We start from the raw sequence: 13,629 nt of genomic DNA, 5'->3' as shown, positions 1-13,629 counted from the left end.
TAAAAGCTGCCTTTATGAATGAGAGAAAAAAAAATATATGTATATATAAAATAGTAAAATGGAAGGGGAGTGATAGATTTAAATTAATCGTGAAGTGGAGCACCCCCTGTATAAAGTAAAAGTGAGAAAAGCTTACAGCACCTGGTATTCCCAGGTGGTCTCCCATCCAAGTACTAACCAGACCCTACACTGCTTAGCTTCCGAGATCAGACGAGATCGGGCGTGTTCAGGGTGGTATGGCCGTAAGCGAGAGATGCCACCAAAAACATCCCTTTTGCATTACACGCCTCTATACATGCCAGTTGGTCCCATTGGATCCTACTAATGTTCTTTTTTTTTTTTTTATCTGACTCACACTGCAGCCCCACCATCCAATCGGCAGCGCCGGACCCACACCAAACATTCACCAAAGTACTCAGCCGGCAGCCTACCACAATTATTCCATTCTTTCCGCATCCGCACACTTCCTTCTTTTTAACTCCTTTTCACTACCGCACAGGTTAATCGCCGCACGTCCCCCGCCGGCAAACATTACTCCTTTGTCTACTGCATGCAGGCTTCTCTTAACGACCCTCTGTTATCAACTCCGCTAACAGCCACAAAATCTCCGCCGCACGAAGCCCACTGGTAGCTGCTGAATCACATGCTTCCCCAAAACGTCGCGCTGTCAGAACACTGGGAGCTACACACACCAACAAGTCCATACTGCAGGCTGCAGCCAGAACAATTTTCTACATTCAAACATCGACGGCCTCTTCTCTCTAAAAATTCACCAGACCGCTTCTACCACCAGCAAAGAAGTTTCCATCCCTAATTCCTCTGTGATTCCCACTAACCTAAACATTAAGCTGGCATTGAAGGGTGTGAATTACCCCGGCCAATCTGTTCTTTTAAATACAGCTTTTAGCAAGTTTTGAAAGGAGAAGAGCAGAACTTGCTATGCCAATAATATCGAGTCTTCTGTGGCGAAGTGGTTTTTGCATAGAAAACAAAGCGGTCAGTTGAAGAGGAATAATATCAGTACTTTGTTTAAAACTGTGTGTAAAAAGCTGTCTCTTTATCATTAACAATAAGTTGTAAAACGTGAATGGGGAGTGACAGTCTTCAAGTTTGTGAGAAGATCGCGCCCTGGTGGAATAAAGGCACGAACAGCTTACAGCACCTAGAATTACCAGGAAGAATTTAGAGTAAAACGGTTTCTAAAAGCTGCCTTTATGAATGAGAGAAAAAAAAAAAATATATATATATATATATATATATATATGTATATATATATATATTTATATATAAAATAGTAAAATGGAAGGGGAGTGATAGATTTAAATTAATCGTGAAGTGGAGCGCCCCCTGTATAAATTAAAAGTGAGAAAAGCTTACAGCACCTGGTATTCCCAGGAGGTCTCCCATCCAAGTACTAACCAGACCCTAGCCTGCTTAGCTTCCAAGATCAGATGAGATCGGGCGTGTTCAGGGTGGTATGGCCATAAGCGAGAGATGCTACCAAAAACAGCCCTTTTGCATTACACGCCTCTATACATGCCAGTTGGTCCCATTGGATCCTACTAATGTTTTTTTTTTTTTTTTTATCTAACTCACACTGCAGCCCCACCATCCAATCGGCAGCGCCGGATCCACACCAAACATTCACCAAACTACTCAGCCGGCAGCCTACCACAATTATTCCATTCTTTCCGCATCCGCACACTTCCTTCTTTTTAACTCCTTTTCACTACCGCACAGGTTAATCGCCGCACGTCCCCCGCCGGCAAACATTACTCCTTTGCCTACTGCATGCAGGCTTCTCTTAACGACCCTCTGTTATCAACTCCGCTAACAGCCACAAAATCTCCGCCGCACGAAGCCCACTGGTAGCTGCTGAATCACATGCTTCCCCAAAACGTCGCGCTGTCAGAACACTGGGAGCTACACACACCAACAAGTCCATACTGCAGGCTGCAGCCAGAACAATTTTCTACATTCAAACATCGACGGCCTCTTCTCTCTAAAAATTCACCAGACCGCTTCTACCACCAGCAAAGAAGTTTCCATCCCTAATTCCTCTGTGATTCCCACTAACCTAAACATTAAGCTGGCATTGAAGGGTGTGAATTACCCCGGCCAATCTGTTCTTTTAAATACAGCTTTTAGCAAGTTTTGAAAGGAGAAGAGCAGAACTTGCTATGCCAATAATATCGAGTCTTCTGTGGCGAAGTGGTTTTTGCATAGAAAACAAAGCGGTGAGTTGAAGAGGAATAATATCAGTGCTTTATTTAAAACTGTGTGTAAAAAGCTGTCTCTTTATCATTAACAATAAGTTGTAAAACGTGAATGGGGAGTTACAGTCTTCAAGTTTGTGAGAAGATCGCGCCCTGGTGGAATAAAGGCACGAACAGCTTACAGCACCTAGAATTACCAGGAAGTATTTAGAGTAAAACGGTTTCTAAAAGCTGCCTTTATGAATGAGAGAAAAAAAAAAATATATATATATATATATATATATATATATATATATATATATAAAATAGTAAAATGGAAGGGGAGTGATAGATTTAAATTAATCGTGAAGTGGAGCGCCCCCTGTATAAAGTAAAAGTGAGAAAAGCTTACAGCACCTGGCATTCCCAGGTGGTCTCCCATCCAAGTACTATCCAGACCCTACCCTGCTTAGCTTCCGAGATCAGATGAGATCGGGCGTGTTCAGGGTGGTATGGCCGTAAGCGAGAGATGCTACCCAAAACAGCCCTTTTGCATTACACGCCTCTATACATGCCAGTTGGTCCCATTGGATCCTACTAATGTTCTTTTTTTTTTTTTTATCTGACTCACACTGCAGCCCCACCATCCAATCGGCAGCGCCGGACCCACACCAAACATTCACCAAACTGCTCAGCCGGCAGCCTACCACAATTATTCCATTCTTTCCGCATCCGCACACTTCCTTCTTTTTAACTCCTTTTCACTACCGCACAGGTTAATCGCCGCACGTCCCCCGCCGGCAAACATTACTCCTTTGCCTACTGCATGCAGGCTTCTCTTAACGACCCTCTGTTATCAACTCCGCTAACAGCCACAAAATCTCCGCCGCACGAAGCCCACTGGTAGCTGCTGAATCACATGCTTCCCCAAAACGTCGCGCTGTCAGAACACTGGGAGCTACACACACCAACAAGTCCATACTGCAGGCTGCAGCCAGAACAATTTTCTACATTCAAACATCGACGGCCTCTTCTCTCTAAAAATTCACCAGACCGCTTCTACCACCAGCAAAGAAGTTTCCATCCCTAATTCCTCTGTGATTCCCACTAACCTAAACATTAAGATGGCATTGAAGGGTGTGAATTACCCCGGCCAATCTGTTCTTTTAAATACAGCTTTTAGCAAGTTTTGAAAGGAGAAGAGCAGAACTTGCTATGTCAATAATATCGAGTCTTCTGTGGCGAAGTGGTTTTTCATAGAAAACAAAGCGGTCAGTTGAAGAGGAATAATATCAGTACTTTGTTTAAAACTGTGTGTAAAAAGCTGTCTCTTTATCATTAACAATAAGTTGTAAAACGTGAATGGGGAGTGACAGTCTTCAAGTTTGTGAGAAGATCGCGCCCTGGTGGAATAAAGGCACGAACAGCTTACAGCACCTAGAATTACCAGGAAGTATTTAGAGTAAAACGGTTTCTAAAAGCTGCCTTTATGAATGAGAGAAAAAAAAAATATATATATATGTATATAAAATAGTAAAATGGAAGGGGAGTGATAGATTTAAATTAATCGTGAAGTGGAGCGCCCCCTCTATAAAGTTAAAATGAGAAAAGCTTACAGCACCTGGCATTCCCAGGTGGTCTCCCATCCAAGTACTAACCAGACCCTACCCTGCTTAGCTTCCGAGATCAGATGAGATCGGGCGTGTTCAGGGTGGTATGGCCGTAAGCGAGAGATGCTACCCAAAACAGCCCTTTTGCATTACACGCCTCTATACATGCCAGTTGGTCCCATTGGATCCTACTAATGTTCTTTTTTTTTTTTTTTATCTGACTCACACTGCAGCCCCACCATCCAATCGGCAGCGCCGGACCCACACCAAACATTCACCAAACTACTCAGCCGGCAGCCTACCACAATTATTCCATTCTTTCCGCATCCGCACACTTCCTTCTTTTTAACTCCTTTTCACTACCGCACAGGTTAATCGCCGCACGTCCCCCGCCGGCAAACATTACTCCTTTGCCTACTGCATGCAGGCTTCTCTTAACGACCCTCTGTTATCAACTCCGCTAACAGCCACAAAATCTCCGCCGCACGAAGCCCACTGGTAGCTGCTGAATCACATGCTTCCCCAAAACGTCGCGCTGTCAGAACACTGGGAGCTACACACACCAACAAGTCCATACTGCAGGCTGCAGCCAGAACAATTTTCTACATTCAAACATCGACGGCCTCTTCTCTCTAAAAATTCACCAGACCGCTTCTACCACCAGCAAAGAAGTTTCCATCCCTAATTCCTCTGTGATTCCCACTAACCTAAACATTAAGCTGGCATTGAAGGGTGTGAATTACCCCGGCCAATCTGTTCTTTTAAATACAGCTTTTAGCAAGTTTTGAAAGGAGAAGAGCAGAACTTGCTATGCCAATAATATCGAGTCTTCTGTGGCGAAGTGGTTTTTGCATAGAAAACAAAGCGGTCAGTTGAAGAGGAATAATATCAGTACTATGTTTAAAACTGTGTGTAAAAAGCTGTCTCTTTATCATTAACAATAAGTTGTAAAACGTGAATGTGGAGTGACAGTCTTCAAGTTTGTGAGAAGATCGCGCCCTGGTGGAATAAAGGCACGAACAGCTTACAGCACCTAGAATTACCAGGAAGTATTTAGAGTAAAACGGTTTCTAAAAGCTGCCTTTATGAATGAGAGAAAAAATATATATATATATATAAAATAGTAAAATGGAAGGGGAGTGATAGATTTAAATTAATCGTGAAGTGGAGCGCCCCCTGTATAAAATAAAAGTGAGAAAAGCTTACAGCACCTGGTATTCCCAGGTGGTCTCCCATCCAAGTACTAACCAGACCCTAGCCTGCTTAGCTTCTGAGATCAGATGAGATCGGGCGCGTTCAGGGTGGTATGGCCGTAAGCGAGAGACGCTACCAAAAACAGCCCTTTTGCATTACACGCCTCTATACATGCCAGTTGGTCCCATTGGATCCTACTAATGTTCTTTTTTTTTTTTATCTGACTCACACTGCAGCCCCACCATCCAATCGGCAGTGCCGGACCCACACCAAACATTCACCAAACTACTCAGCCGGCAGCCTACCACAATTATTCCATTCTTTCCGCATACCGCACACTTCCTTCTTTTTAACTCCTTTTCACTACCGCACAGGTTAATCGCCGCACGTCCCCCGCCGGCAAACATTACTCCTTTGCCTACTGCATGCAGGCTTCTCTTAACGACCCTCTGTTATCAACTCCGCTAACAGCCACAAAATCTCCGCCGCACAAAGCCCACTGGTAGCTGCTGAATCACATGCTTCCCCAAAACGTCGCGCTGTCAGAACACTGGGAGCTACACACACCAACAAGTCCATACTGCAGGCTGCAGCCAGAACAATTTTCTACATTCAAACATCGACGGCCTCTTCTCTCTAACAATTCACCAGACCGCTTCTACCACCAGGAAAGAAGTTTCCATCCCTAATTCCTCTGTGATTCCCACTAACCTAAACATTAAGCTGGCATTGAAGGGTGTGAATTACCCCGGCCAATCTGTTCTTTTAAATACAGCTTTTAGCAAGTTTTGAAAGGAGAAGAGCAGAACTTGCTATGTCAATAATATCGAGTCTTCTGTGGCGAAGTGGTTTTTCATAGAAAACAAAGCGGTCAGTTGAAGAGGAATAATATCAGTACTTTGTTTAAAACTGTGTGTAAAAAGCTGTCTCTTTATCATTAACAATAAGTTGTAAAACGTGAATGGGGAGTGACAGTCTTCAAGTTTGTGAGAAGATCGCGCCCTGGTGGAATAAAGGCACGAACAGCTTACAGCACCTAGAATTACCAGGAAGTATTTAGAGTAAAACGGTTTCTAAAAGCTGCCTTTATGAATGAGAGAAAAAAAAAATATATATATATGTATATAAAATAGTAAAATGGAAGGGGAGTGATAGATTTAAATTAATCGTGAAGTGGAGCGCCCCCTCTATAAAGTTAAAATGAGAAAAGCTTACAGCACCTGGCATTCCCAGGTGGTCTCCCATCCAAGTACTAACCAGACCCTACCCTGCTTAGCTTCCGAGATCAGATGAGATCGGGCGTGTTCAGGGTGGTATGGCCGTAAGCGAGAGATGCTACCCAAAACAGCCCTTTTGCATTACACGCCTCTATACATGCCAGTTGGTCCCATTGGATCCTACTAATGTTCTTTTTTTTTTTTTTTATCTGACTCACACTGCAGCCCCACCATCCAATCGGCAGCGCCGGACCCACACCAAACATTCACCAAACTACTCAGCCGGCAGCCTACCACAATTATTCCATTCTTTCCGCATCCGCACACTTCCTTCTTTTTAACTCCTTTTCACTACCGCACAGGTTAATCGCCGCACGTCCCCCGCCGGCAAACATTACTCCTTTGCCTACTGCATGCAGGCTTCTCTTAACGACCCTCTGTTATCAACTCCGCTAACAGCCACAAAATCTCCGCCGCACGAAGCCCACTGGTAGCTGCTGAATCACATGCTTCCCCAAAACGTCGCGCTGTCAGAACACTGGGAGCTACACACACCAACAAGTCCATACTGCAGGCTGCAGCCAGAACAATTTTCTACATTCAAACATCGACGGCCTCTTCTCTCTAAAAATTCACCAGACCGCTTCTACCACCAGCAAAGAAGTTTCCATCCCTAATTCCTCTGTGATTCCCACTAACCTAAACATTAAGCTGGCATTGAAGGGTGTGAATTACCCCGGCCAATCTGTTCTTTTAAATACAGCTTTTAGCAAGTTTTGAAAGGAGAAGAGCAGAACTTGCTATGCCAATAATATCGAGTCTTCTGTGGCGAAGTGGTTTTTGCATAGAAAACAAAGCGGTCAGTTGAAGAGGAATAATATCAGTACTATGTTTAAAACTGTGTGTAAAAAGCTGTCTCTTTATCATTAACAATAAGTTGTAAAACGTGAATGTGGAGTGACAGTCTTCAAGTTTGTGAGAAGATCGCGCCCTGGTGGAATAAAGGCACGAACAGCTTACAGCACCTAGAATTACCAGGAAGTATTTAGAGTAAAACGGTTTCTAAAAGCTGCCTTTATGAATGAGAGAAAAAATATATATATATATATAAAATAGTAAAATGGAAGGGGAGTGATAGATTTAAATTAATCGTGAAGTGGAGCGCCCCCTGTATAAAATAAAAGTGAGAAAAGCTTACAGCACCTGGTATTCCCAGGTGGTCTCCCATCCAAGTACTAACCAGACCCTAGCCTGCTTAGCTTCCGAGATCAGATGAGATCGGGCGCGTTCAGGGTGGTATGGCCGTAAGCGAGAGACGCTACCAAAAACAGCCCTTTTGCATTACACGCCTCTATACATGCCAGTTGGTCCCATTGGATCCTACTAATGTTCTTTTTTTTTTTTATCTGACTCACACTGCAGCCCCACCATCCAATCGGCAGTGCCGGACCCACACCAAACATTCACCAAACTACTCAGCCGGCAGCCTACCACAATTATTCCATTCTTTCCGCATACCGCACACTTCCTTCTTTTTAACTCCTTTTCACTACCGCACAGGTTAATCGCCGCACGTCCCCCGCCGGCAAACATTACTCCTTTGCCTACTGCATGCAGGCTTCTCTTAACGACCCTCTGTTATCAACTCCGCTAACAGCCACAAAATCTCCGCCGCACAAAGCCCACTGGTAGCTGCTGAATCACATGCTTCCCCAAAACGTCGCGCTGTCAGAACACTGGGAGCTACACACACCAACAAGTCCATACTGCAGGCTGCAGCCAGAACAATTTTCTACATTCAAACATCGACGGCCTCTTCTCTCTAACAATTCACCAGACCGCTTCTACCACCAGGAAAGAAGTTTCCATCCCTAATTCCTCTGTGATTCCCACTAACCTAAACATTAAGCTGGCATTGAAGGGTGTGAATTACCCCGGCCAATCTGTTCTTTTAAATACAGCTTTTAGCAAGTTTTGAAAGGAGAAGAGCAGAATTTGCTATGCCAATAATATCGAGTCTTCTGTGGCGAAGTGGTTTTTGCATAGAAAACAAAGCGGTCAGTTGAAGAGGAATAATATCAGTACTTTGTTTAAAACTGTGTGTAAAAAGCTGTCTCTTTATCATTAACAATAAGTTGTAAAACGTGAATGGGGAGTGACAGTCTTCAAGTTTTTGAGAAGATCGCGCCCTGGTGGAATAAAGGCACGAACAGCTTACAGCACCTAGAATTACCAGGAAGTATTTAGAGTAAAACGATTTCTAAAAGCTGGCTTTATGAAAGAGAGAAAACATATATATATATATATAAAATATTAAAATGGAAGGGGAGTGATAGATTTAAATTAATCGTGAAGTGGAGCGCCCCCTGTATAAAGTAAAAGTGAGAAAAGCTTATAGCACCTGGTATTCCCAGGTGGTCTCCCATCCAAGTACTAACCAGACCCTACCCTGCTTAGCTTCCGAGATCAGACGAGATCGGGCGTGTTCAGGGTGGTATGGCCGTAAGCGAGAGATGCTATCCAAAACAGCCCTTTTGCATTACACGCCTCTATACATGCCAGTTGGTCCCATTGGATCCTACTAATGTTCTTTTTTTTTTTTTTATCTGACTCACACTGCAGCCCCACCATCCAATCGGCAGCGCCGGACCCACACCAAACATTCACCAAACTACTCAGCCGGCAGCCTACCACAATTATTCCATTCTTTCCGCATACCGCACACTTCCTTCTTTTTAACTCCTTTTCACTACCGCACAGGTTAATCGCCGCACGTCCCCCGCCGGCAAACATTACTCCTTTGCCTACTGCATGCAGGCTTCTCTTAACGACCCTCTGTTATCAACTCCGCTAACAGCCACAAAATCTCCGCCGCACAAAGCCCACTGGTAGCTGCTGAATCACATGCTTCCCCAAAACGTCGCGCTGTCAGAACACTGGGAGCTACACACACCAACAAGTCCATACTGCAGGCTGCAGCCAGAACAATTTTCTACATTCAAACATCGACGGCCTCTTCTCTCTAACAATTCACCAGACCGCTTCTACCACCAGGAAAGAAGTTTCCATCCCTAATTCCTCTGTGATTCCCACTAACCTAAACATCTTTTTTTTCAAGATGGCGCCACGAGAGTGGCAGCTAGTTACAGCAGCTCTGACCACCTTCTATTCTTTTAACCTATCTTATCTATTTTCCTTGTTTTTTTCACCTTTTCTTTCAACTAATCAAAAGTATGCTAGTCAAAGGCAACTTGTGAACTTACTTTTTTGTTTTTTAATCATTTACGGACTGTTTTACCCGGTACACGGAGATTCTTCAAGCAGCGGCTTCATTGTTTACACTCGGGATCAGCTGTTAGCGCTTCGTAACCAGCCGATACACCCCAGGGAAAGACCAGAGATCCCCAGGGAGCTGCGGCGGAGGAGACGGGGCTGCAGAGCTGGAGTTAAGTGTCGAGAGCGGAAGAGAAGGTACAAACCATCTGTACCCTCGATCATTATGGGGAATGTTAGATCTCTCCCTAATAAGATCGATGAGTTAACGGCGCTGACAAGACTTCAGAGAGAGTACCGGGAGGTGAGCATGATGTGCTATACAGAATCTTGGCTGACACACCTCACTCCAGACTCACACGTAACTGTACCGGGATTCCACCTGGTGAGAACGGACCGAGATGGAAAGGAGACCGGCAAGAAGAAAGGTGGGGGGATTGTGATGTATGCGAACGAGAGATGGTGTAAACCGGGGCACATCAGTGTTAAGGAGCAATGCTGTACACGGGATGTGGAGCTATTGGCGGTCAGCATCAGACCATATTACCTGCCGCGGGAATTCACGCAAGTCATCGCGATAACTGTTTACATTCCGCCGACGGCAGATGCGGCAGCAGCATGTGAGACAATTCACACAGTGGTGTCCCAGCTACAGACATCACACCCCCAAGCCTTCTTTTTCATCTCTGGGGATTTTAATCATGTTTCCTTGTCCTCAACTCTCCCTACTTTCACCCAGTATGTGGACTGCTGCACCAGGGAACACAAAACACTGGACTTACTGTATGCAAATACTAAGGACGCTTACAGAGCATCAACCCTCCCCCCACTGGGTCGTTCAGATCACAGCCTGGTCCATTTGGTTCCCTCATACATACCTTTAGTATGCAAACGACCCCCCACTACAAGGTATGTGAGAGAATGGTCTGAAGAGGCGAGTCTGGCACTGAAAGACTGCTTCCAAACCACAGACTGGGAGGTGCTATGCAGCCCACACGGGGAGGACATTGACAGTCTGACGGCCTGCATAACAGATTATATCACCTTCTGCATGGATAACACTGTACCGACTAGGAAAGTACGGTGTTACTCCAACAACAAACCATGGCTGACTCCAGACCTGAGGACTCTGCTGGAGCAAAAAAGGAGGGCTTTCAGATCCGGAGAACGAGAGGAAATTAGGAGAGTCCAGAAGGAGCTAAGGAGAGAGATAAGGCGGGGAAAGAACAGATACAAGAGGAAGCTGGAGGAGCAGCTCCAGCAGAGCAACACAAGAGGGGTGTGGAAGGGACTTAATATCATCACCGGACGGAGCAAGGCGAGTGGAGGGGATCCGGAGTCTGGCGACCAGGATTGGGCTAATAGATTGAACCAGTTCTTTAACAGGTTTGACTCAGTAGCCCAACCCCCCCCCTATCCACCAGAGCTCATCACACCTCCTTCACACCTCCCTGCAACCCCCCACAGTAGTCACAGCACCGGGGATATTGGCGGCACCTCATCTGCCCCCTTTGTCCCCCAACGGCCTTACTGCCCCTCCCCCCCATGCCGTTCAGCAGGAGTCACCCACCCACAACCTACACTGTGGCCTCTCCATCACAACTGACCAGGTGCGGAGTCAGCTGATGAAGATGAAAACCAGGAAGGCCGCAGGTCCAGATGGAATCAGCTCCAGACTGTTGAGGGACTGCGCAGGTCAACTGTGCCAGGTCATCACATACATCTTTAACCTCAGTCTCAGTCTGGAGAGGGTCCCCGTTCTGTGGAAGACGTCCTGCGTGGTGCCGGTCCCAAAGACAACGCACCCCAAGGAGCTGAACCACTTCAGACCTGTTGCCCTGACTTCACACCTGATGAAGACCATGGAGAGGATTGTACTTCACCACCTTCGCCCGCTAGTCAGGAGGGATCTGGACCCGCTGCAATTTGCCTACCAGCCGAACATCGGGGTGGATGACGCTGTCATCTACCTGCTGCATCGGGCCTTCTCTCACCTAGAGACGGCTAGGAGCACTGTGAGAGTCATGTTCTTTGACTTCTCAAGTGCCTTCAATACAATCCGGCCCTCAGTGCTGAGGGGGAAGTTAGAGGGAGCGGGAGTGGACCATCAGTTGTCTGCGTGGATTACGGACTACCTCACCAGGAGACCCCAGTATGTGAGACTCCGGGACTGTGTGTCTGAGGTGGTAGTCTGTAGCACGGGGGCCCCACAAGGAACAGTACTCGCCCCTTTTCTCTTCACCCTATACACTGCGGACTTCAATTACAACACGGACACTTGCCATCTACAGAAGTTTTCAGACGACACTGCCATTGTTGGTCGGGTGTCAGAGGGGAACGAGCTGGAATACAGGGGGGTCATCGATCGCTTTGTCAGCTGGTGTGAACTGAACCATCTTCATATTAATGCCAGCAAGACGAAGGAACTGGTGATTGACTTCAGCAAGAAGTCTTCTCCTACTACACCGGTGAACATCCAGGGTCTGGACATTGAAACGGTGAAGGAGTACAAATTCCTGGGTGTTCACCTAAACAACAAACTGGACTGGTCTACAAACACTGAGGCAGTTTACAAAAAGGGTCTAAGTCGTCTTCACCTGCTTAGGCGGCTAAGATCCTTTGGGGTGAACAGGACTCTCTTAAGGTCCTTCTATGACACTGTGGTAGCATCTGCTATCTTTTATGCTGTGGTCTGCTGGTGTGGTGGAATTGCAGAGAGGAACAGGGGGAAATTGGACAAACTGGTGAAGAGGGCCAGCTCTGTCCTGGGCTGCCCACTGAAATCCATCGAGCAGGTTGGGGATGAGAGGATGCGGTCTAAGCTAACATCCATTATGGACAACACCTCCCACCCCCTGCATGAGACTGTACGAGCTCTGAGCAGCTCATTCAGCAATAGACTTCTACACCCACAGTGTAGGAAGGAGCGCTACCGCAGGTCATTCTTACCAGCGGCTGTCAGACATTATAACAGTTTAGCGTGAGTATTTTTTACTCATATATGTTTAACTGACATATCACATGCTGTAACCAGGATCATTCACACCCCACCCCACCCCCGCACTTGTGTACATATCTCTGTACATTTTGTACATATCTCTGTACATCTTTATTTATTTCCAAAACTTTTGTACATTTGTATTTATATCTTTGTGTATCTACCTGCTCCTATTGTTCTATATTACGTTTTTGTGCAAGAGCTCTGTAACACCTAAATTTCTCATTCGTGGGATAATAAAGGTTTTTTTTTTTTTTATTCTATTAAGCTGGCATTGAAGGGTGTGAATTACCCCGGCCAATCTGTTCTTTTAAATACAGCTTTTAGCAAGTTTTGAAAGGAGAAGAGCAGAACTTGCTATGCCAATAATATCGAGTCTTCTGTGGCGAAGTGGTTTTTGCATAGAAAACAAAGCGGTCAGTTGAAGAGGAATAATATCAGTACTTTGTTTAAAACTGTGTGTAAAAAGCTGTCTCTTTATCATTAACAATAAGTTGTAAAACGTGAATGGGGAGTGACAGTCTTCAAGTTTGTGAGAAGATCGCGCCCTGGTGGAATAAAGGCACGAACAGCTTACAGCACCTAGAATTACCAGGAAGTATTTAGAGTAAAACGATTTCTAAAAGCTGGCTTTATGAAAGAGAGAAAACATATATATATATATATATATATAAAATATTAAAATGGAAGGGGAGTGATAGATTTAAATTAATCGTGAAGTGGAGCGCCCCCTGTATAAAGTAAAAGTGAGAAAAGCTTACAGCACCTGGTATTCCCAGGTGGTCTCCCATCCAAGTACTAACCAGACCCTACCCTGCTTAGCTTCCGAGATCACACGAGATCGGGCGTGTTCAGGGTGGTATGGCCGTAAGCGAGAGATGCTACCCAAAACAGCCCTTTTGCATTACACGCCTCTATACATGCCAGTTGGTCCCATTGGATCCTACTAATGTTCTTTTTTTTTTTTTTATCTGACTCACACTGCAGCCCCACCATCCAATCGGCAGCGCCGGACCCACACCTAACATTCACCAAACTACTCAGCCGGCAGCCTACCACAATTATTCCATTCTTTCCGCATACCGCACACTTCCTTCTTTTTAACTCCTTTTCACTACCGCACAGGTTAATCGCCGCACGTC

General features: G+C 45.5%; 2 protein-coding genes and 9 non-coding genes across 11 annotated transcripts in view; 2 read left to right on the top strand and 9 right to left on the bottom strand.

Moving 5' to 3' along the window:
- The window catches only part of LOC125715120 (uncharacterized), a 1,180,389-nt gene that overhangs the window by 275,350 nt on the left and 891,410 nt on the right, over positions 1-13,629 (top strand). The gene's annotated exons all lie outside the window — the stretch shown is intronic.
- The window catches only part of LOC125715114 (uncharacterized), a 935,270-nt gene that overhangs the window by 277,118 nt on the left and 644,523 nt on the right, over positions 1-13,629 (top strand). The gene's annotated exons all lie outside the window — the stretch shown is intronic.
- On the bottom strand, positions 130-248 carry LOC125733878 (5S ribosomal RNA). The gene has a single exon (XR_007393211.1). It is a non-coding gene; the product is annotated as a 5S ribosomal RNA (ribosomal RNA).
- Positions 1,371-1,489, bottom strand: LOC125735462 (5S ribosomal RNA). Its single transcript, XR_007394758.1, has one exon. It is a non-coding gene; the product is annotated as a 5S ribosomal RNA (ribosomal RNA).
- On the bottom strand, positions 2,601-2,719 carry LOC125731930 (5S ribosomal RNA). The gene has a single exon (XR_007391672.1). It is a non-coding gene; the product is annotated as a 5S ribosomal RNA (ribosomal RNA).
- LOC125731247 (5S ribosomal RNA) lies at positions 3,805-3,923 on the bottom strand. The gene has a single exon (XR_007391530.1). It is a non-coding gene; the product is annotated as a 5S ribosomal RNA (ribosomal RNA).
- Positions 5,005-5,123, bottom strand: LOC125735073 (5S ribosomal RNA). Its single transcript, XR_007394372.1, has one exon. It is a non-coding gene; the product is annotated as a 5S ribosomal RNA (ribosomal RNA).
- Positions 6,208-6,326, bottom strand: LOC125731236 (5S ribosomal RNA). Its single transcript, XR_007391517.1, has one exon. It is a non-coding gene; the product is annotated as a 5S ribosomal RNA (ribosomal RNA).
- LOC125733263 (5S ribosomal RNA) lies at positions 7,408-7,526 on the bottom strand. The gene has a single exon (XR_007392613.1). It is a non-coding gene; the product is annotated as a 5S ribosomal RNA (ribosomal RNA).
- On the bottom strand, positions 8,606-8,724 carry LOC125733693 (5S ribosomal RNA). Its single transcript, XR_007393030.1, has one exon. It is a non-coding gene; the product is annotated as a 5S ribosomal RNA (ribosomal RNA).
- On the bottom strand, positions 13,242-13,360 carry LOC125733299 (5S ribosomal RNA). Its single transcript, XR_007392648.1, has one exon. It is a non-coding gene; the product is annotated as a 5S ribosomal RNA (ribosomal RNA).

The sequence above is a fragment of the Brienomyrus brachyistius genome, chromosome 2 (genome assembly GCF_023856365.1).
Source record: "Brienomyrus brachyistius isolate T26 chromosome 2, BBRACH_0.4, whole genome shotgun sequence".
Lineage (NCBI taxonomy): Eukaryota > Metazoa > Chordata > Actinopteri > Osteoglossiformes > Mormyridae > Brienomyrus > Brienomyrus brachyistius.
Note: the sequence above shows the minus strand (reverse complement) of the source record. Positions and strands in the feature narration are given on the sequence as shown.